Source organism: Petaurus breviceps, unplaced genomic scaffold, assembly GCF_028583685.1.
Source record: "Petaurus breviceps papuanus isolate PSGF00001 unplaced genomic scaffold, PetGlider_PUasm1.0 164, whole genome shotgun sequence".
Lineage (NCBI taxonomy): Eukaryota > Metazoa > Chordata > Mammalia > Diprotodontia > Petauridae > Petaurus > Petaurus breviceps.
Window position 1 is genome coordinate 3475889 of NW_027185735.1, and position 23311 is coordinate 3499199.

At 37.0% G+C, this 23311-nt stretch overlaps 1 pseudogene; it reads left to right on the forward strand.

Annotated features, from left to right (window-relative positions):
- Window positions 1–481: 481 nt before the first annotated feature.
- LOC138156923 (zinc finger protein 639 pseudogene) lies at window positions 482–13907 on the forward strand (annotated as a pseudogene).
- The last annotated feature ends 9404 nt before the right edge of the window (window positions 13908–23311 follow it).

The following is a 23311-nucleotide window of genomic DNA, read 5'->3' on the forward strand; positions in this document are numbered from 1 at the left end:
GGCCACCTGTGTGCTGAGTAGTGATTATGGCTCCCAGTGTATCCACACCTGCTGCTTCATCACTTGCCTACTGCCTAGGACTTTGAGATAAGCAAAAATGGTAAAAATTGCATGGGTTTTATCTTTTTATTTGTGCACAAATTCTACTTAAGTGAGGCAGAATTGCAAAAATTTGTCAACACGAAGTTGTCACTCTCTCTTCTAGTCCACTGGCAGGACAGAATCAAAATGATTGACAATGGCTAGAGATGCAGTGGATGACCTTGATGTCTTTGACATCTAACCAAGCTATACTACTTCATAGTGCTTCCTTAAGCTGCCTTCATAGTCATTGGAGCAACTTGTTCTCATCTGCCCATTCAACCAGAGGAAATCTTCACATGGTTGGGGTAGACACCCCCCATAACTCACTGACAAATTTGAGACTCTTCAGTTTCCTTCAAGCTTGTTTAACCTTTCTGTTTAAATGGTTTACCGGAGTATGGCCACTGCACATGCTACAGCTTCTTGGAACCACAGGTAAGAGTTAGGTGGATCAGATGGACACCAAAGGTAGAAAGCAACCCTGAAAAGGGTTCCACAGCCCTCACACCAGAGGTGCTAATCTTTCCTGAACATATCCTACACCCCAAATGAATATCTAGTAAGAATTGATGTTAGTTCATTAGTTATGATCGCTTTAGTTACCATAGGTAGTTTCTTCACTAATATCTTTTTTTTTTAAATGAAGTCAATTGGGCTGGCTAGGTGGGGCAGTAAATAGAGCACTAGTCCTAGAGTCAGGAGGACCTGAGTTCAAATCCGGCCTCAGACACTTAACACAAAAACTAGCTGTGTGACCTTTGGCAAGTCAACCCCAATTGCCCTCCAAAAAGCAAAAAAAAAAAATCTATGTTTACTATTTGTTGTTATTTAGTCATTTCAGTCATATCTGACTTTTCATTTGGGGTTTTCTTGGTAAAAATACTGGTGTAGTTTGTGATTTCTTTCTCTGGCTCATTTTATGGATGAGGAACTGAGATAAACAGCATGAAGTGACTTCCTCAGAGTCACACAGCTACTAAGTGTCTGAGACAAGATTTGAAGTCAGGAAAATTTCTCCTCCTGACTTCAGGACTGTCACTCTAACCACTCCACCACCTAACTGCCCACATTTACTATTGCCTTGTCTAAAATCATAATTGTTATTCTTGTTTTGGTTTTTTTTTTTTTTGAGTTCACCTAAAGAACAATCACTTTTGCTCTAACCGCTTATTTTAACCCTGTAAATCTTTCTATTTCAAATTGTTTCTTATAAAGAAAACACCATTGGAGTCTGCTTTCTAATCTATTCTGCTATCCCCTTCCATTTTAAGGGTAAGTTCACCCATTGCATTTGCAGTTATTGGGTATTTCCAAAAGGTGGCAATTGATCTGGGTCTTTAAGGAAGCTGACAATTTTAAATGTGGAAGTGATGAGGAAAAGAATTCCAGATATGAATGCATATGGTACAAAGGAGACGTTGGAGATACAAGAAGCATTATGATATGTACTATGAAGTGATGAAAACTAGCTTGACTGGCTTTGGCCCCTTAGTTTTCATTTATTCCAAGACTAGTAAATCCAAACACTGGGCATTGTCCTTAGCCATTATCCTCTTCCTGGATTGCTGTGGTCAGAGTTAAGTTCTCTAAATCCCTGCTCATCATTATTCACTGTTAATAAAACTTTAAAATATCCTCATTTCACCTGTCCTGACTAGTCAACCCTCTTCTCCTATAGGACCATCTTCTATTGGTGTAAGTTGACCCTTTGCCTAAAATGCCATATAAATTGGAGACATTTGCCTACCTTATGAAAACTGTGTACTGCCCTCAGCCAGACAGAGACTATTCCCTGTTGACATCTGTTCTCTTCTTATGAGTAGTAATGAAGTTTTATTAACTGCTATCCTTTTATGGCTATGTTGCTTATCAAAATTCTCTTGCACATATACATGACGGGAAATAGTATATAATAAGACTTTTAAAAGTTAATTTATAAAGGTCTTTAAATGAAAAACAGAGAAGTTTACATTAGATTCTAGATGTGATAGGTATTAGTCAAAAAAGACATAGACATGCATAGCAGAAGTTAAGAGGTTAAATGTTACTGGAAAAATAGGGACTGTCTCCTAGTCTTAAAAGAGAGAGGAAAAATGGGTTACTTAAAGGTGTAAAAGGGGAAACTTGGGGAACTTATGTTTGATGAACTTGATCCCATAAAACAGTGTACAGCTTCATAAAACAACTGTGTGAAAGAGGAAGAAAAGAGCTAGAAGTGCAAAATGCTGTGTGTTTTGCTTATGAAGTTACAGGAATATGAATTTAGAATTGTTGGAGATCTAATAAATAATCTCATCCAATCCCTTACTATTTAGATGAGGAAACTAGAGAAGTCAAGTGAATTATCCAAAACCACACAGTTAGTAAGTGACCAAGCAAGGATTTGAACCCATTTTACTTGACTCTAAATTTATTCAAATTCATTCACTCTGAGTATTTATAGAAAAAATTCACCATTTTAGCACATTCTTAAAACATATCTACTTGATATACATTGGAGAACTGAGGCATTATATAATTTGAGGACTTGAACAGTTAGGTTAATATTTTCTTTTTTATATGTGTTTTATTTTCTTTTGAATTTTATTAATGGCTTTTGTCTTTACACCAGTCAATTCACATTAACTGCACCATTCAACTCTCCTTTTTAACAACAACAAAAAGAAAAACCAGCATATATTTTCCAAAAGTGCATATCATAAGCTGTATCTTTGGTCTCCTATCCCTCTACTAAGAAGAGTTAATAGTGTTTCTATTAGCAGTTCTTGGGGCGGGGGACCAAAATTGGTTATTATAAACAGTGTTTGACTGAATTTTGTGTTGTTTTTATTTGAACATTATGTTGTGACGATCATGTACTGTTCTCCTGGTTCTGTTTAATTTGTTATGTAGCATTTCATACAATTATTCCCAATTTCCTCTAAATTCCTTATATCCTCCATTTCTTATCCTGCAATAACCTATCATACACCTACATGTCACCTACATGATACTATTTGTTAATTCATTTTGCAACTGGTGGACAACTAATTTGTTTCTAGTATTTCACTTCTTCAAAAATTGATTCTATGAAAATATATGTGTATGTCATTTGTTGTTGCCTTTGATCACTTTGAGTTATATGCCCAATATTGGAAGCCCTGGGTGAAAAATATTTAAAATTTGCTATTTGTATTGCATAATTACAAATTGATTTTCAAGACAGATCAATTTATAGCTCCACCAATAGATACTACATCCCATTGCCCCTCCTTTGCCCACTGAATATTTTCATCTTTCATCATTTTTTCCAATCCAATTGGTGTGAAGTGAAATAGCTGCTTTGATTTGCTTTTTCTTCATTATTCAAGATTTCATATGATTGTTTGCAATCTTTCTTAGGTAGCAAAAATGTCTATAATGATAATCTTTTGGAAAGTACTTGTGCTCTTACCTATTAGTAAATGGTACTAGTTTTTTTTTTTTTAAGATATCCATTTCTTAATATGACTGGTTGAGGAAAAATTTGTCTTTTTCAGGAAAAAAAAAATGTGTGTACAATGTTTTGATAATTATGCAAAATGTCCATATCAAAGCAAGTAGAATCCAACTACCAGTTCAAGGAATTTGATCATGAGACAAAGTGGCAAATAAGAGAGTAGGAAAATAGAGTCAAATGACAGACTCTTCAGAATTATTAGCATGCTTTAGCTGGAAGAGTAATAGTCAAAAGACATGGGTTTTTGGAATGAAATCCATATTGACTCAGAACAGTGCAAATGAAAATTATCTATGTTGTATTGCATTTTTATTGATTTTTTTCAAACACTTCTCAATTACATTTTATTCTGATATGGGTTGCACTTGCGAATTTTGCAAGCCACATGGCCATGAATTTGACTCCTTTGGGGCAGTGGACAGAGTACTGGACTTAGAATCAGGAGGGCCTTGATTTGAACCCTATTCACTTACCAAAAATGTGAGGGTGGGCAAACTATATCTCTGAGTCTCAGTTTAATCATAGGAAAATTGTGGGGATTGTCCTTGATAATCTCTAAGGTGCTTTGCAGTACTAAATCTATGAAGCTATGATCTAATTTGGGCTTCAATTTCTTCAACTATTACATTATGAAATTAGACTTGATTACTTCCAGAGTACTTTGAAAATCTGAATTTCTATTATTTTGGAGGGGGGGCAAGCTAAATAACTAGTTATTTAGTCTTTCTGAAAATGTTTGTCCAGAAATAGCACTGATACTCCCTGCATTTAAACTATTTTGGCAGGATCTTGTCCATATTTCCCAGTTCAAATATTACTTCAGCTTTTTTCAAATCTATCCTTGGCACCTTCGTAAGGTTTCCAGTACATTAGACACATCTTCTAAGAAAGATTTATGGAAATAAATAGATAAGAATCCCATGAGATGAGAATGCATGGAGGGGAAGCAAATTAAACTGATGTCAATAAGGACATAAATCCATAAAAGAAAATTGAAGTACATCTTGGCACATGAGAGATGTGATATATATATATATATATATATATATATCTATGATAAGGTAAGATGAGCTACACAAAACAGTCTCATGTAAATTCCCATTATGTCTGGCAGAGTTTCCAGGAGCATCTGAATAGGCAGGCTATGTTTTTTCCCTCTAAATCTACTACTAGTGCAAGTGGTCTAATTATAATATTAGCTCTTTCAAAAGTAACTACTATCTTATCATTCTAGAGTTGATTTTTTCTTGAAAAAAAAATAGAGGAAAGAATTTCTGATTCTTTTGAGTAAGCCTATGGTTGTTTTTCTCTTGACCTACGTACCTACCACCCCATCATTTTGATTTCTATTTTGTGACTGCATAGATAAGTGTGATTGATTTCCTTTTGGAACATGATGCAATTCACTTGGAAAAACATTCACTTTGGAAAAATAATAAAGAGCAGCCAGAATGGGATCTTGGCTAATCTTGTGGAATTTACTCATGCATAAGTCTCTAGTGCTTGGCAGGAGTGGTATTCTTCCTGTATATGTCAGCTGGCAGACCTCTGAGAACAGCCATCCCAGGTTTTATTTTTGAAAGACACAGATTGGAATATAATCTATCAACCAAAAAGGATAATTTGACTCCTTGGATCTCAATTTCTGCATCTTCTAAATGAAGAATTTAACATTTATCTTCTACCAGGCTCCAGGCAGCATATGAAAAAACATGCTATTGGCAGAGGAAACTCAATTCCTGTCACAATTTTAAAGGCACATAAACTCTACTAGGAAATTTCCCCTGCTCCTAAAAGTAGAAAGTGATTCCTCCCTTCCTCTGAACTCCCATAGCACCTTTCAAGGTCTGGCTTAAGCCTCACCTCCTCTGTGAAGCCTTCTTATAAAGCTTCAGGTGCTTTATATAAATTCAGATGAATTTTCTAAAGTGAATGCTAGGGTGATGGGCCATGACTGAATATGCCATTGTCAGTACTGAGGAGGGGAAAATATTTCTGAAGTGGAGGAATGAACTATAAATAGATTTCCTCAAATTCCTTCAATGGGCACCAGATAAAAGCTGAAGGTGGAAATCACAAAGAAATCATAATAATGCATTTGGAATGTTTAGAGTCTCCTTTGACCATATTTCTGATCTTTCTCTGTTGGGGAAATTGATGGTCTTTATACAAGGTTCTTGAGAAAATAAACATGGTGTCCATGCTTGAGCTAGAAGTTACTGAAGGAGCCCAGTTTTCTGAATAATCAGAGACTGCTTGAAAGTTTTATTGTACAAAAATCTACTGAACTGTACCTCAAGGATTTCATGGCAATCTGGACCAGAGATATCAACTCTACTTCAAGCGCAGAAAATTGAGGATTTTCAAAGTCAGCAAGGAGATAAACTGTACCTTGCTGATGACAAGGGGTCCCTGGGATTCAGATGCCAGAGTCCACAACCCTAAGACCCACCCCTCAAGGAACATTCTGCCCTTCAGAAGCCATGAACCATTTATGTAATGTATTATTGTTCAGCCATGTTGCTGTGGATTGCCAGTAGAAGTTTTCATTGAACCTGCCCCTTGCCACATACTTCTCATTGGTTCAATATTCCCGGTAGCCAAGGTAACCCCAGGAAGCACAGATAACCTTACTGGCATGGACAGAAATCAGTAGTTCCCAGTGATCTTTTCATCAAAAATTTATAGAAATGTCTTGTTTATCTAAGCAGATCCTCTTGACTCTCTTGCTCATGACAATAAAGAAACTAAGTGATTTTGTAAAATCCTCTGAGGGATTGTAAATATATTTTTTTAACAGTAGCTGTGCTAAAGTGCAGGCATTGTACTGCATGATCTCTATATCCCATAGTATTATTATTTACAGTCCTGAGGCTGTGAGGATCATGGGCATCCAAGAAAAAAAATCTTCATATGGCCATTTATCCAGTGTGTCTCTAAATTAAAGTAGATCATAAAGGAGGGACACATCATTCACTTTATAATCAAAAGGATATTTGACAAAAGAACTTTTGCAGGAAGCAAATTTGTCAAATACTATAGTGACTTGGAATGGGTCAGTTTATCCAAGGACCTCAATAGAAGCTACATGGATGGTTATTCTGAATCTGACCATGACAGAAACCAGATGGTAGTTCTTGGTACACCTTTTTCTCCTCACTTATGTTGATTCTATGGACCTGAGTATTGGTCCTTGTGATTTTAGTAATAAAAGTTCATCAAGATCCCTCAGAAAGGACTCCAGGTTTTATCATAGACATCCATTCCTGTGGGAAAATAATAGCCTCTTTGATGTCTCTTTTTTTGTGAAGGGTATCACCATCGTTTTTACCCAAGAAAGTTTGAAATCTCTGGGTCATCATCCACTCTTCATTTATACTCATATCTAATACATTATCAAATCTTATTAATTCTATCCACACAACATCTGAGCCCTCCTCTCTCTGTTATATTTTATTGTTATTGTGTTGTCATTATCTTTCTTTTCTTAATGTAAGAGTAAATGGAAGTTGATCAAATGATTTCTCCATATCAGGATGTTACCGCAAATGATGAGATGTTATTGTGTTAATAAGATGTTAATACTTCTTTTTTCCCCCTTTACAAGTTCAACTACCTTTCTCTGATGGAATTGGAGTTGCAGCTTGGGATTGACTGAATGAAGATGGGCCATTCTTCTGTAGGCTCTCAAAAAGTTCAAGTAACCAACTCTAGTTGTTCAGGCAGGAGTCAATAGTTAAGGGCACAATTCCCTGAGAAATAATCTTTCTTAATGTTAAATAAGGTTATTTTTTTCTCCCTCTTAACCCTCATTTGTCCATGGCACTTTGAATCTGAGCTATTCAACCAGTTGTAGACACTGTATTCTTCAGAGGAGAGACTTTTTTTTTTTACTTTTTTTTTGGAGGGTGGAAGGAAGGGCAATTGGGTTTAAGTGGCTTGCCCAAGGTCACACAGCTAGTAAGTGTTAAGTGTCTGAGGCCGGATCCAAACTCAGGTCCTCCTGACTCCAGAGCTGACACTCTACTCACTGTGCCACCTAGCTGCCCCCGTTTCATTGGATTTCTTGAACTTTTTTTCCCCAGTGTTTTGTTGCAATAGGAAGCTTGATGGTCTGTCTTCCATTTAACCATCCAGAAGATTCCAAAAGCATAACTTTTCAGATCTAGTCAAAGTTTTGATTTGCTTTGTCTTACTATGTTTATTTGGTTGTTTTTTTTTTAAGGAAGGCTTTTATGAGAGGGGACACAAATTTGTGACTAGATAGAATTATGTTTAAAAAAAAGAAATTGAAACTTTAGTGAAACATTTAAAAAAATGTTTCAAACACACACACACACACACAGAGCTAGCCATGTGACCTTGGGCAAGTTACTTAAACCCAATTGCCCTCCAAAAAGCAAAAAAAATCCAATGAAAACTATAATAAATAAAATCTTCTATGCCAGAATTACATAAAGTCAGCCAGCAACCTACCAGCAAGTAAAAAGTGCTCTCTTTCTCTCCTACCTTCCCAAAAAATTCCAGAAACAACAGCTCCTAGTGCCTAGAGATGGGACATGTATAGCCTAAAAGGCTCTGTGTCTGGTGTTACCAGGAGGATAAGAAAAAAACAGGGATTTCAGAGAGCCACAGGATGAATATTTTGAAAACTCCAGAAAACAAGAATGACTCAGGGTTTCAATTGGTGATATGTTGCCCAAGCCCACTACTACAATACTCATACTAGGACAGCCAAGGTAGAAGAGCTCTAAGATCCTTCAAAATCCATACTGAAATGCCAAAGAAGGCCCTGAAGATTCAATACTTTGAATCTTAAAGATCCAGGAGAAGGCCTAACCCTGTGAGGTGGAGGTCAGCACAAGAACATCGTGGACTTAAGGTGAGACTAAGCAGAACTGACTATCCTAACCAAAATGAAGCAGGGGGAGGTGGCTTGTTTAAGCACAAAACCCAATATAGGAACCAAAGCTGAAGAGACAAGTAAATTAAAGCCTGGCTAGGTAAATTTTTTTCATTTGTGACCCCTCTTCACCTTTCAGCACCATTTCTTGGCATCATATGGCCTGAGGGCATCTGCAGTGCAAAGTGTTCAAGCTTTGTGTTTAGAACCAAGGCGGAGATGCAACTCTGGCAAGCACTGCCAGAAACACCTCAGATTCATTACTCATTTGATTTTGAATTAATATTTGCTCATTGTGTGTTCAGAAATTTTTTACAGTTGCCAAATTTTTCATGACTCCATATGGATCCATTAAGAAGTAGGAGTAAGGGTGGGCAGAGTCAAGATGGTGCAGTAAAAGCAGGGACTTGCTCGAGTTCTCCCTCAGACCCCTTCAAATACCTGTAAAAATGACTCTAAACAAATTCTAGAGCTACAGAACCCACAAAATGACAGAATGAAACACATCTCTAGCCCAATACAGCTTGGAAAGTCAACAGGAAGAGCCTATCACACTGGGCTGGGTTGGAGTGCAGTCTGATATGGGCCATGCAGGCCTCAGGTGACTGAATCACTGGCAGCTGCAGCAGTTTCCAAACTTCTCAATCTACAAACTCCAAAAACAACATAGAAGGTCAGTGGGAAAACTCTGTGGGATGTGGGTGAAAGAGGAGTGCAATCAAGCCCCAGCCCCAAGGTGGTGGAGATGACAGCAGCTGCGGCAGAAGCAGCAACAGCAGTAGTAATAGCGGCTACTTCTAGAACTGCTGGCTAACAGACAGTGGAGGGTTCAAGCAGCTGCTCAGAGGGTGATTACAGGGATCTCTTTCCTGGCTCTGAGACAGGATTCTCTTACTTTGCTGGTTGGATCTGGGCAGCAATCCTGCGTGGTGGTCCTGGAGTGAGGAGTACCCTGGCATGGTGGGGCTTATGGCACCACTGGAGAGGGAATCCTCCTCACAGTTCCAAGGCAAGAAAGAGTGCTTGGGGTCACTCATAGACCAGAGCACAGGCCAGGAGAGGAGTAAATACCTCTCCTTTGGACATATTACCTTTGAAGAGCTGAAAATTTACAGGTCCCTAGAAGTTTCTCTGAAAACAGCTACACAAAACCACTGAAGCCTAGGACAGTACACTACCCTCACCCCACCCCACTGCCACTGGAAGCAGAGTCCTACCTCAGAATATAGAATCTTACTTTGATGACAAAGAAGATCAAAACATACAACCAGAAGAAGACAACAAAGTCAAAACTCCTACGTCAAAAGCCTACAAGAAAAATATGAATTGATTGCAAGCCATGGAAGAGTTCAAAAAGGATTTTGAAAATCAAGTAAGAGAAGTAGAGGAAAAATTGGGAAGCAAAAGAAGTGGGAGTAAGGAGGGAGTTAAGATTCCATGGAGGGAATTGTCACAAGGAAAACAAACTTTCTGATTCTGAAGCAAAAATTAAAAGGAAGTAGAGGAGAAAGAGTTAAACCCACAGTTTAAGAAGCACTGAATTAAAGACACATTTACAAGTATAAAAATTTTAAATATACTACATAACTGCAAGCAGCTGCTCAGAGAAAAGCATGGATTTTCCATGAAGATTACATGAATACTTAAAACCATGAAGCAAGATATAGACAGACTCTGGAGGAAAGAATTACAAGGAGAAAAAGTAGCTTAGAAGAGAAAGTGGTGAACCTTACCCAAGAAATGGGATCCCTGAAAACCAGAATAAGTCAAACAGAAGTCAGTGAGTCCTTGGAACAGTTAAAAACTATTAAAACAAAATCAAATGATTAAAAAAATAGAAAAATATATCTTTTATTTTTAAAAAACATAACTATAAAGAGATTAAGGAGTTACAATAAAAAAATAGAGTTCCTGAAAATTATAATTTTTTAAATATGTACAATATATTTCATGAAATAATAAATAAAAATTTTCCATTTATATTTGAACCAGATGTCATAGTAAAGATGGATAGTAATAGTAATAGATGGAACCTCATGAAAAGAATCCCCAAAAGAAAAGTCCCTAGAGTTCTTATATCAAATATAAAATACTTCAAGCATCCAGAAAGAAATAGTTCACATACCAGGGAACTACTATCAGCATTACACAAGATCTTGTAGCTTCTATAATAAATGAGAGGAGATACTGGGATACTTTTTAACCAAAAGGCAAAAGGTATTGGCTTACCAATAATAATTCAGTCTTCAAAACTGAGAGTATTCTCACAAGTTAAAAAAAAGAAAGTAGATTTTTGGCAGAATAGAGGAGTCCAAGCATTTCTTTGTTGTTTTTTTTTTCTTTTTAAGCAATTGGGGTTAAGTAACTTGCTCAAGGTTACATGGCCAGTTATTTCTGGGTGTGGTGCTAAGTATCTGAGCCTGAATTCTATCCCCAGGTCATCCCGACACTGGGGCCGGTGCTCTTACTCACTGTGCTACCTGGCTGCCCCTGACTCCAAGCATTTCTGATGAAAAGACAAGAGCTGAGTGGGAACTTAAAAATACATGCATAAGAGTCAAGAGAAATTTACATAGTTAAGTTATTTGAACAATATAGTATGTTACTGTAGTGTTAACATTCTAACAGAGAAGAAACAAGTATTATTTCAGAACCTTATTTTTTTTTTCAAGGAGTTTTGAGGGAGTTAAATAAAAACAGAAGTACAAATGTGGGTTTGTTTTCTTCTCAGGGTTATAAGATGGGGAAAATAAAGGAGAAAGAAGGGGATAGAACTTTCTGCTTGTCATAATTGCAGTGTCTGACAAGAACATAAAAACATGAAGTGGGTAGGGGAAGTGAGTATCGATAAGCCTAAAATGGGCAAAGAAAGTTTAAACACTATAATGCCAATGCAATATCCACAGTGCCCATGGCAGCTATGAATATGCTGGTGTAGTTATGAATCACAAAATGTAACAAGTTCTCCACATGGAGGACAGAATCAAAGCATTTATTCAAATACCAGACAACCAGATCCCCAAACCAGAAAGCCAAATTCATCATAGTGACCACAAAGTTGGTACACATAACCAATGCAGTGAACACCAACATTCCCAAGCCTCTCTTCCATCAAGCCTTCAAAACAAAACAGGCTCCCTTAAGCAAGAATGCCCCTCTCTCACTCACACTAGCTGCTCAGCCCCCATGCTGCTTGCTCTCAGCAGTTCTGGCTCTGTCTCAGCTTGTGCTCAGATTTTTTTTGTGGTCATTACCTCCTCCCTGTTCCTCCTCTTCCTGTTGCATCAGCAAATTCCTCCCACTATGGGTTTCACAAGTTCTGTTTCTTAACAAAGACTAGATATAATCAAGGGTAAGACTCAACTTGAAACAAGGCACTAAGTACTTGTTTGCTTGCCATTACAAGGGGCAAAGAAGATCTTCAAATTCCCATTACCATTACAAGCACATACACATCAAACTCAATATGAAAAGAAATGGGAGGGAGGCTGCAGGAGCCACACTTCCCCAGACCAAAGGCCCTCTCAGAGGGGCCTCAGTGGCCCCATTCATGGAGTGGGCATGCAGAACACCTGTTCCCATTATACAAATGGGCAAACCGAGTCATCCTGGAGAAACCCTGAGTGACTGAGAGCCCCGGGCCTAGGGTCAGAAAGACCCAAATTCAGGTTTAGCCCCAACCTCTTACTTGCTGTGTGACCCAGGACCAGCCTCCTAACTGCCCTGTGCCTCAGTTTCCTTGTCTGTGAAATGGGAAACTTGCTTCCCTAGCAGTATATCCCTGGGTATTTTCCCTCCTTATGGAAGTATTACAACATGGCATTCCTTTGTTGTTCCTCTTAATTCCATTATTAAGAATTACACTAATGGGGTGGCCAGGTGGCACAGTGACTAAGAGCACCGGCCCCAGAGTTGGGAGACCTGGGATCGATTCTGGGCTCAGATACTTAAAACCCACACAAAGTAACTGGCCATGTAACCTTGAGCAAGTTACTTAACCCCAACTGCTTAAAAAAAAAAGAATTACACCTAATTGAAAAGATGTGAATGAACATCCTCAAAAAAAGGAAAAGGAAGACCATTCTCCTTATTCAGATTCTACAGGAATAACCAAAATTACAGCTGAATTAAACAGAATTTTCTCTGATAGTTGTTACAGTGTCTGTTTTATGATAGCCAGATTTAAAACAGTTTGAGAACAAAGATGAAGATTCTGATAGAGAGATATCAAATGACTTGCCTAAATTCACAGAAGGGATTAAATCCAGCAACAGAAGTCAGAACCACCTGGTTCTGCCCTGTATACAGGATGCTAGATCATGCTGCCTTTTCTAGGGAGAAATATGCAGATATTGAAATCTGTGAGGAATGTGACTCTCCGGAATGAGTTCGCCAGTAGCCTCGTTAGGAGAGCCCTATGGAAATGTCCACGGCTGGAGATGTGCCCATCCCTGCCAAAGTGTGCACTATCTCCGAGGATTATGAGACCAAAAACCTGTCCTCAGAAAGCTTTCAGGACCAAGTCAACGAGGAGTCATCTGCTAAGCTGTGTAAAATTCTGTACAAAAGCCAAACTTTGAATGTCACCTCTCAGAAAATAGCAGCAACCTCTACAAGTGTGAGCTGTGTGAGTTCAACAGCCAGTACTTCTCTGACTTAAAGAAGTACGTGGTCCTCAAGCACAAGTGCACCCTCTCCAACAGCTGCAGAGTCTGTAATGAGTCCTTCTCGACCAACCTGCTCCTGCTGGCGCATGCCAAACTGCATGAGGAGGAAGCCTACTTGTGTAAATACTGCGATTACCGAACCATGCTTCCGGATAGCCTGGGCCCCCGCATCACCGACATCCACTTCAGCGACTCCCTATGCTGGTACTAACAGTGTGACCCACAGCTCTACAGCAGCAAGCTCTGTCTGAACTTCCAGGAACACTGCTGTGGCAAGGAGTACCTGTGCTGGTTCTGTGAGGATGAGACCAACGCTGGAGGGCCTGAACCTGGTCGACGCGAATGCCTGCAAGCTGATGAAACTGAGCTACAAGAGCTGTGCCCGCAAGCACAGCCACTACAGCCTGTTGGGCAGGATCACTTTTGACAAGTGCAAGAACTTCTTCATCTGTGTGGTTTTCAAAGTCCACTGCATAGAAATGTCAACAGGCACGTGGCCATCAAGCACACAAAAATTCTCTCCCATGTTTGTGATGATTGTGGGAAGTACTTCTCAAACATGGTAGAATACTGCAAACATTTAAATTCGCATTTGTCTGAAGGTATTTATTTATGTAAATACTGTGAATATTTGACGGGACAGACTGAAGATCTTAAAACTCCTCTAGATTTCAGTAAAGCAGCTGATTTGCCTCATAAATGTAATAACTGCTTAATGAGGTTTGGAAATGAGAGGGAACTTTTAAGTCACCTTACAATACATGAAACAGCTTGATTGTTTTTTATCTTAATTTGCTGAGTGTTGTTGTAAAATAATAAATTCATCTTTTATTAGAGAGTCTAAAAAAAGGAAAAATGGAAGTAAGGAAGTAGAGCAATAAGATTCTGAGGAGGGAATTGTCACAAAGAAAACAAACTTTCTGGTTTTTCTGTTTGTTTTTTTAAGCAATTGGGGTTAAATAACTTGCTCAAGGTCCCACGGCCAGTTATTTTGTGTGGGTGTTAAGTATGTGAGGCCGGAACCAGGCTCTGGGGCCAGTGCTCTTACTCACTGTGCTACCTGGCTGCCCTCAGACTTTCTGTTTTGAAGCAGGAATTAAGTGGAAGTAGAGGAGAAAGAACTAAAATCTACGGACTATATCTCGTTTTGGGAATGGCTGAATAAAATGGTACATATAAATGTAATGGATACTTTTTGAATCTTAATAAATGATTAAAGAATATTTCAGAGAATATTGGTTAGTATGAACTAAAGTAGAGAAAATAGTTTAGATAACGACATTATTTTTAAAAAGAACTTTGAAAGTTTTTGGGTTTTTTTAATTGACTGAAGATGTTAAGCAATACAATGACCAACCTTGCCTCCAAAGGACCTACAAAGCATGCCACTCACCTCAGGACAGAGTTGAGAGATACAAAGTCCAAATATATTCATAACTCCTTTTTCAATTAATTTTGTTTGATTATACATGCTGGTTACAAGTTATTTTGTGTGTTTATTTTCTTTTTTTGAGACTGGGACTCTATGTCTTGCTTAGGCTAATTGAATAGTAGGCAGGGACTAAAGGGAGGAGAGTTTAGCAATAGTGATGTCAACAGAGGATTATTCAAGGGGTAGAGCCAAGATAGCCAAGAAAAGGCCTAAGTTCTCCCAAATTCATATCCAAATAATTTTAAATAATGCTCAAAATGAATTCTAGAGCAGCAGAACCCACAAAAGGATAGAATGAAATAATTTTATAGCCAAAGACAACTTAGAAGTCAACAAGAAAGGTCTGTCACACCTGGGTGAGAGTAGAGCACATTCCAGTGCAGGCCATGAATCTGCAAGACAGCAGTAGACCTTGAAGGTAACGAATTAGAAATAGTAGCTTCCAGAGCTTTAAGTGAATAGATGGCAAGGGGTGAGTTCATTAGTCCCTTCTCTGGTACTAAGGGCAGGACTCTTTTGTATTGCCCATACAATAGTCCTGAGTTGCAATACCAGCGAAAGGAAGAGCACTAGCACACTAGAGCTTGCAGACATAGAGAAGCAGGGACAATGGTTATAGTTCCGTGGTGGAAAAGAATGCTTATGGTCACTCAAAGACCAGAGTACAGGCAAGGAAAGTAAGATGGCATCCTTAGATCATACTACTTGGAAGAACTGAAAACTTAAAGGTCCCCAGAACTAGTTCTGAAAAGAGTTGCTCCCCACCCCCCCAAAAAAAACCTCAAAACACTAAAACTTGGGAAAGTGCTCCCTCCACACCAGGAGAACCACACAACTTTAAAAACATAACATGTTAAGAGTCAAGAAATAGGCTGGGCAGAGCCAAGGTGGTGGAATAAAAGCAGGAACTTGCTTAAATTCCTGCACCAACTACCCCCAATACCTATAAAATATGACTCTAACAAATTTTAGAGCTACAGAACCCACTAAGTGACAGAGAGAAACAAATCTCCCACTGAAGGCAGCCTGGCAGGCTGACAGAAGGGTCTATTCCACCCAGCTGGGAGCCAAGTGCAGTCCCACGTGAGTTGCATGGGCCAGACCCAGGGCAGCCCTGACCAGAGGCCCAGATCGGTCAGAACAGACTTCAGGAGGGTGAATCACTGCCAGTCGTGGTGGTTTTCAGACTTCTCAACCCATAAATTCCAAAGAGAAAGTAAAAGATCAGGGGGAACTCTATTGGAATTGGGAGACAGAATAGTGCAGTGTGTCCCCTGCCTCCAGGGCTACAGGTGGCAAAGTCATGGTACCTGCAGCTCCTACTGCATGGCTGCCTCTGGAGCTCCTGGCCTGTAGAACTTGGGGGACCAAGATTAAGAGGGTAATCGCTCTTGCTTTGACCTGCTTTGATCTGGGTCACAGTCTTGGGTAGTGGTCCTGGGGTGTGTGGCCAGTGTGTCAGACCTTCTGGTGGCTGTAGAGAAGGCACCCTTCTCATAGTTCAGACAACTGTGAAGACCCCAGCAATTTAGGACACAGCTCTCTCTACTCTGGAAGCAGAGATCTACCATGGCAAAGAGCTCAAAAGTCAAGTAATTGGCTGGCAGGCAAGATGAGCAAGCAGAAGAAGTGCAATCAAACCATAGAATCCTTTTTTGTGGAAAAGAAGGATCAAAACATGGAACTGGAAGAAGAGAGCAAAGTCAAAACTCCTGGATAAAAAGCTTCCAAGAAAAATGTGAACTGGTTACAGACCAGAGGAGCTCAAGAAGGATTGTGAAAATCAAGTGGGAGAAGTGGAGGAAAAATTGGGAAGAGAAATGAGAATCATGCAAGAAAATCATGAAAAGTGAGTCAACAGCCTGCTAAAGGAGACCCCCCCCCCAAAAAAAAAACACTGAAGAAAATAACACCTTAAAAATAGACTAGAGGCAGCTATGTGGCACAGTGAATAGACCACTGGCCCTGTAGTCAGCAGGACCTGAGTTCAAATCTTGCCTGAGACACTTAACACACACACACACACACACGCACACAAATTAGCCATGTGACTTTGGGCAACTCACTTAATCCCAACTGTTATACCTCCCCCCCTCCAAAAAACAAAAAAAAAAAGGAAAGAAAAGAAAAAGAAAAAAGGCAGACTCAAATGGCAAAAGATATACAAAAAGTACATGAAGAAAAGAATGCCAAATTGCCCAGACGGAAAATGAATTTCAAAACTCACTGAAGAGGATAATTCCTTCAAAATTAGATTGGAGCAAATGGAAGCTAATGACTTTATGAGAAATCAAGATACTATAAAAAAGACCCAAACAAATAAAAAAAATGTGAAATATCTCACTGGAAAAACCACTGACCTGGAAAATAGATCCAGGAGAGATAATTTAAAAATTATTGGACTACCTGAAAGCAATGATAAAAAAAGAGCCTAGAAATCATCCTTCAAGACATTCTCAATGAAAATTGCCCTGATATTCTAGAACCATAGGGCAAAATAGAAATTGAAAGAGTTCACCAATCACTTCCTGGAAAAGATCCCAAAAAGAAAACTCCTGGGAATATCATAGCCAAATTCCAGAGTTCCCAGGGCAAGGAGAAAATATTACAAGATGTCAGAAAGAAACAATCTGAGTATTGTGAAACACAATCAGGATAGCACAAGATCTAGAAGCTTCTACATTAAGGGATCAAAGGGATTGGAATATGATATTCTAGAAGCCAAAGGAGATAGAATTTAAATCAAGAATCACCTACCCAGCAGAACTGAGTATAATGCTTCAGGGGGAAATATGGTCATTCAATGAAATAGAGGACTTTCAAGGATTCTTAATGAAAAAACCAGAGCTGAACAGAAAATTTGACTTTCAAGTACAGGAAGCAAGAAAAGCATGAGAAGGTAAACAGGAAAAAGAAATCATAAGGAACTTATTAAAGTTGAACTATTTACATTCCTCCATGGAAAAATGATCATTGTAACTCATGAGAATTTCTCAGTATGAGGATAGTTGAAGGGAATATATATGTATACATACATATATATCTATGTATATATGTATACATACATATATATCTATGTATAGGAGGGTGTATGTGTGCATAAATACATATGTGATTGTGTGTCTATGTTTGTACATGTATACATAGAAAGAAGGCACAGGATCAGTTCAATAGGAAGGGATTATATCTAAAACAAAATTAAGAGATTAGAGAGGAACATAATGGGCAAAGGAGAAAGAGAGAGAGAGAGACTTAGGTAATATATAGGAGTAACAAGACATATAGGAGTAACAAGTAATATTTCCTTGGAATCCCTGGAAATCACCACTGTTACTCAATATTGCACTAGAAAGGCTAACTTCAAAAAAATTGAAGGAATTAGAGTAAGCAATGAAGAAACAAAGTTATCTGGATTATATATTGCAGATTATATAATGGTATACTTTGAGAACCCTAGAAAATCAACTAAAAATTACTTGAAATAATAAACAAATTTAGCAAAGTAGCAAGATATATAATAAACCCACATAAATCATTGGCATTCCTATATATTACTAACAAAGCCCAGCAGCAAGAGATAGAAAGAGAATTCCATTTAAAATAACTGTAAACAATATAAAATATTTGTAAGTCTGCCTACCAAGACAAACCCAGGAACTATATGAAGACAATTAGAAAACACTTTTCACACAAATAAAATCAGATCTAAATAACTGGAAAAAATATCTGGTGGATCAATGGAATAGGTTAGGTACACAAGACACAATAGTCAATGACTATAGTAATCTCTTTGATAAATCCCCAAACTCCAGCTTCTGGAATAAGAATTTACTATTTGTTTAAAAAAATTGTTGTGAAAACTGGAATATAGTATGTCAGAAACTAGGTATAGAACAGCATCTTACAGTGTATACTAAGATAAAGTCAAAATGGGCATGTGACTTAGATGCAATAAGAAAATTAAGAGAGTAAGTAATAGTTTACCTGTCATTTATAGAGAAGGAAAGAATTTATGACAAAACAAAAACAGAGAACATTAAGAAATGCAAAATAGATGTTTTCTCTTTTTTGTTGTTTTTTTCTTTCTTATGGTTTTTCTTTTTTGTTATGATTCCTCCTTAACAATATGACCATTGTGGAAATATACTTAATATGATTATACATGTATAGTCTATATCAGATTGCTTGACATTTTGAGGAAAGGGGAGGGGAGAGAGGGAAGCAGAAAAAAAATTGGAACTCAAAATCTTATAAAGGTAAATGTTGAAAACTATCTTTACTTGGAATTGGAAAAATTAAAATACTATTAAGTGAGGGGGGAGAAGAGAATTTAAAAAAAATAAAAAGGAAAATCAGAACAAAAGAGAAAAAATACAAGAAAGAGAAAACAAAAAAAAAACACAAAAATGTGAAAATATCATATTTGGATCTCCATTCACACTCCATAATACTTTCTCTGAATGTGGATGGCATTTTCCATCAAGAGTCTTTGGAATTGTCTTGGATCATTGTATTACTAAGAAGAGCTAAGTCTATCATATCAAACAATGTTGCCTCTATGGTTCACAATATTCTCCTGGTTCTGCTCACTTCACTAGCATCAGTTTATAGAAGTCTTTTCAGGTTTCCCTGAAATCTACCTGCTAATCATTTCTTATGGAACAATAGTATTCCTTCATATTCATATGCCACCACTTTTTCAGCCATTCTGAATTGATGAGTATTCCCTCTATTTCGAGTTCTTTACCACCACAAAAAGAGCTGCTACATTTTTGTATGTGTGGGTCCTTTCCCCTTTTTATGATCTCTTTAGCCTACAGACATCATATTATTATTAATGGATCAAAGAATATGCACACTTTTATAGATCTTTGGGCACAATTCCAAATTGCTCTCCAGAAGGATTGGATTAGTGATTTAGAGCGTTCTTTCATTTAACTGCAGATAGGCTTAATTTCTTCATCTGAAAACTACCTATTCATATTCTTTGACCATTTATCAATTGGAGAATGATTGGTGTTCTCATAAATTTGATTAAATTCTCTATATATTTTAGACATGAAGCCTTCATCACAAACACTGTCTGTAAAAATTGTTTCCCAGATTTTTGCTTCCTTTCTATATTTGATTGCATTTGTTTTGTTTGTGCAAAAACTTTTCAATTTAATGTAATCAAAATTATCCATTTTGCATTTCATAATGTTCTCTGTCTCTTGTTTGGTCATAAATTCTTCCCTTGTCCATAGATCTCACAGGTAAATTATTCCTTGCTCTCCTAATTTGTTTATGGTATCATCCTTTATGTCTAAATCATGTGCCCAATTTTACCTTATCTTGATATACAGTGTGAGATATTGGTCTATGCCTAATTTCTGTCATACTGTTTTCCAGTTTTCCCAATAGTTGTTGGTCAAATAGTGATTTCTTCTCCCAGAAGCTGGGGTCTTTGAGTTTATCAAACAGGAGATTACTATAGTCATTGACTACTGTGTCTTGTGTACCTAACCTATTCCACTGATCCACCACTCTATTTCTTAGCCAGTACCACATAGTTTTGATGATTTCCACTTTATAATAGAGTTTTAGATCTTGCAGAGCTTCCCTTGATATTCTTGGCCTTTTGTTCTTCCAGATGAATTATATTATTTTTTCTAGCTCTATAAAATAATTTTGGTAGTTTTATTGGTATGACACAGAAGTCATTTTTATTATACTGACCTCAGTCTACCCATATGCACAAATTATATTTTTCCAAATTTTTAGATATTACTTTATTTGTGTGTAAAGTATTCTTTAATTGTGTTTATATAGTTCCTTGGTGTGTCTTGGCAGGGAGACTTCCAAAATATTTTATATTGTCTACAGTTACTATAAATGGATTTTCTCTTTCTGTCTCTTGCTACTGGGCTTTATCAGTCATATAAAAATGCTAATGATTTATTTAGATTTATCTTATATCCTCCAACTTTGCTAAAGTTCTCAATTATTTCAAGTTAGTTTTAGTCAATGATCTAGGGTTCTCTCTGTCTGCTATCATATCATTTGCAAAGAGTGGTAGTTTTATTTCTTCTTTGCCTATCCTCATTGCTTCAATTTCTTTTTCTTATTTTATTGCTATAGTTAATATTTCAGATACAATATTGAATAACAGTGGCAATAATGGGCATCCTTGCTTCACCCCTGATCTTATTGTTAAGTGAGTTTACCCCCATTAGAGATAAGCTTTGTGGATAGTTTTAAATAGATACTGCTTATCATTTTAAGCAATTTTCCCTTTAGCCTATGCTCTGTAGTATTTTTAAGAAGAATGGGTGCTGTATTTTTATCAAAAAACAACTATTAAGATAATCATATGATTTCTGTTCATTTCATTATTCATGTGGTCAATTATGTCAATAGTTTTACTAATGTTTAACCAACCTTCCTGACATAAATCTCACCTGGTCATAGTGTATAATCCTTGTGGCATATTGTAATTACCTTGCTAGTATTTTCTTCTAAATTTTTGCATCTATATTTATTAGGAAAACAGGTCTAACATTTTCTATCCCTGTTTTAGCTCTTCCTGGTTTATTATCAGCACCATAGTTGTGTTATAAAAGGTGTTTGGTAGGACTCTATTTTTCTGAATAAATTATAAAATATTGGAATTAATTTTTCTTTATATGTTTGAAGGAATTAACTTGTGAACCTATCTTGCCCTAGGGATTTTTTTTCCTAAGAAGTTATATAATGGCTTATTTAATTTCTTTTTCTCAGATGTGGTTATTTAAGCATTCTGTACCTTAATCTCTTATTCTAGGTAATTTATATTTTCATAAATATTCATGAATTTCACTCATATCAGATTTATTGGCATATGCTTAGGGAAAACATTTACTAATGATTGCCTTAATTTCTTCTTCCTTGGTGGCAATTTTACCTTTTTCATTTTTAATATGGATATTTGGTTTTCTTCTTTCTTTTTTGAAATTAAATTAATCAATGGTTTATCTATCTTATTGACTTTTTCATAAAAACAGTTCCTAAATGTATTTATTGGCTAAATAGTTTTTTAACTATTTTATTAATTTTATTTATCTCTCTTATTATTCCTATTTTATTAATCTCAGCTTTGATTTTCATGCTTTCCAATTTGGTACTAATTTGGGGATTTTTAGTTTGTTCTTTTTTCTAGCTTTTTTGTCCATCTAATGTCCAATTGATTCATCTATTTTTTTTCCATTTGATTGATGTAAGAATTTAGAGAAATAAATTTTCCCCTAAGAGCTGCCTTGACTACATCCCACAAAATTTTGGCATGTTTCTCATTGTTGTCATTCTCTGTAATGAAATTATTGATTATTTCTTTGATTTGTTCTTTGACCCACTTAAACTTTAGGACATGATTATTTAGTTTCCCATTCATTTGTAAATTTTGATTTCCACTGTCCTTTGCTGAATTTGATTTTTAGTGCATTATGTTTCCAAAGGTATACATCTAATATTTCTGTCTTTTTACAAATGACTTTGAGGTTTTCATGCCCTATTACATGGTCAGTTTTGTGTAGATGCCATTTGCTGCTGAGAAAAAGGTATATTCCTTTCTGTTCCCATTCAGGTTTCTCCATAGGTCTGTTATATCTCAATATTTTATTTATCTCCTTAGTTTCTTGTTTTTGTTTTGTTGTTGTTGTTGAATTTATCATGTTCTGAGAGGGGACAGTTGAGGTCCTTCACTAGTATAGTTTTGCTGTCTATTTCTTCCTGTAACTCTCAACTTCTCCTCTAAGAATTTGGATTCTATGCCACTTGGGACACAGAAGTTTAGTATTATTGCTTCATTATCGATGGCAACTTTTAGCAAGATGTAATTTCCTTTCTTATCTCTTTTAATTAGGTCTATTTTTGTTTTTATTTTGTCTGAGATCAGGATTCCTACCTCTGCTTTTTTCACTTCAGATGAAGCATAATAGATGCTGCTCCAGCCCTTACCTTTACTCTGTGTGTCTCTTTGCTTCAAGTGTGTTTCTTCTAAAGCAACATATTGTAGGATTTGGGGTGTTGATCCACTCTTCTATCTGCTTCCATTTTATGGGAGAGTTCATTTCATTCACATTCACAGTTATGATTACTACCTGTGTATTTCCTTCCATCTTATTATTCCTCCTGTTTGTCCTCTTTCTCCTTTCACCATTCCCCTCCTCATCAGTGTTTTGCTTCTTTCTACCACCTTTCCTGATCTGCTCTCCCTTCTTGTCAGTTTACACACCCCCTTGCTTGCTCTTTTCCCCTCTTATTTCCCTGTCAGATAAGATAGATTTCTGTGTCCAACTGATTGTTTATATCATTTTCTTTTTGAGCTAATACTTATGAGAGTAAGGTTCAAGCAACACTTGTCACTCCTTCCCCATCTTCCTATCCACTGAAATTGGTCTTTTTCACCTCTTCATGAGAAATAATTTGTTCCATTCTACCTCTCCCTTCTTTCTGTACCCATTGTAACTATTTATCATCTTTAAAATATTTTTATGTCTTTCCCTCAAATTATCCTTATACCTGAAACCTTTGTCTATGCATTTTCCTTCTATCTGTACTGTTAGTGATACAATTTTTAAAACTTACAAATATCAACTTTCCTGTGTAGGGACAAAAAAAATAGTTTAGCTCCATTGAATCCCTTGTTTTCTTTCCCCTTATTACCTCTTTATGCTTTTCTTTGATCTTAATATTGGGCATAAAATTTTTGGTTTACTTCTGGTCTTCTT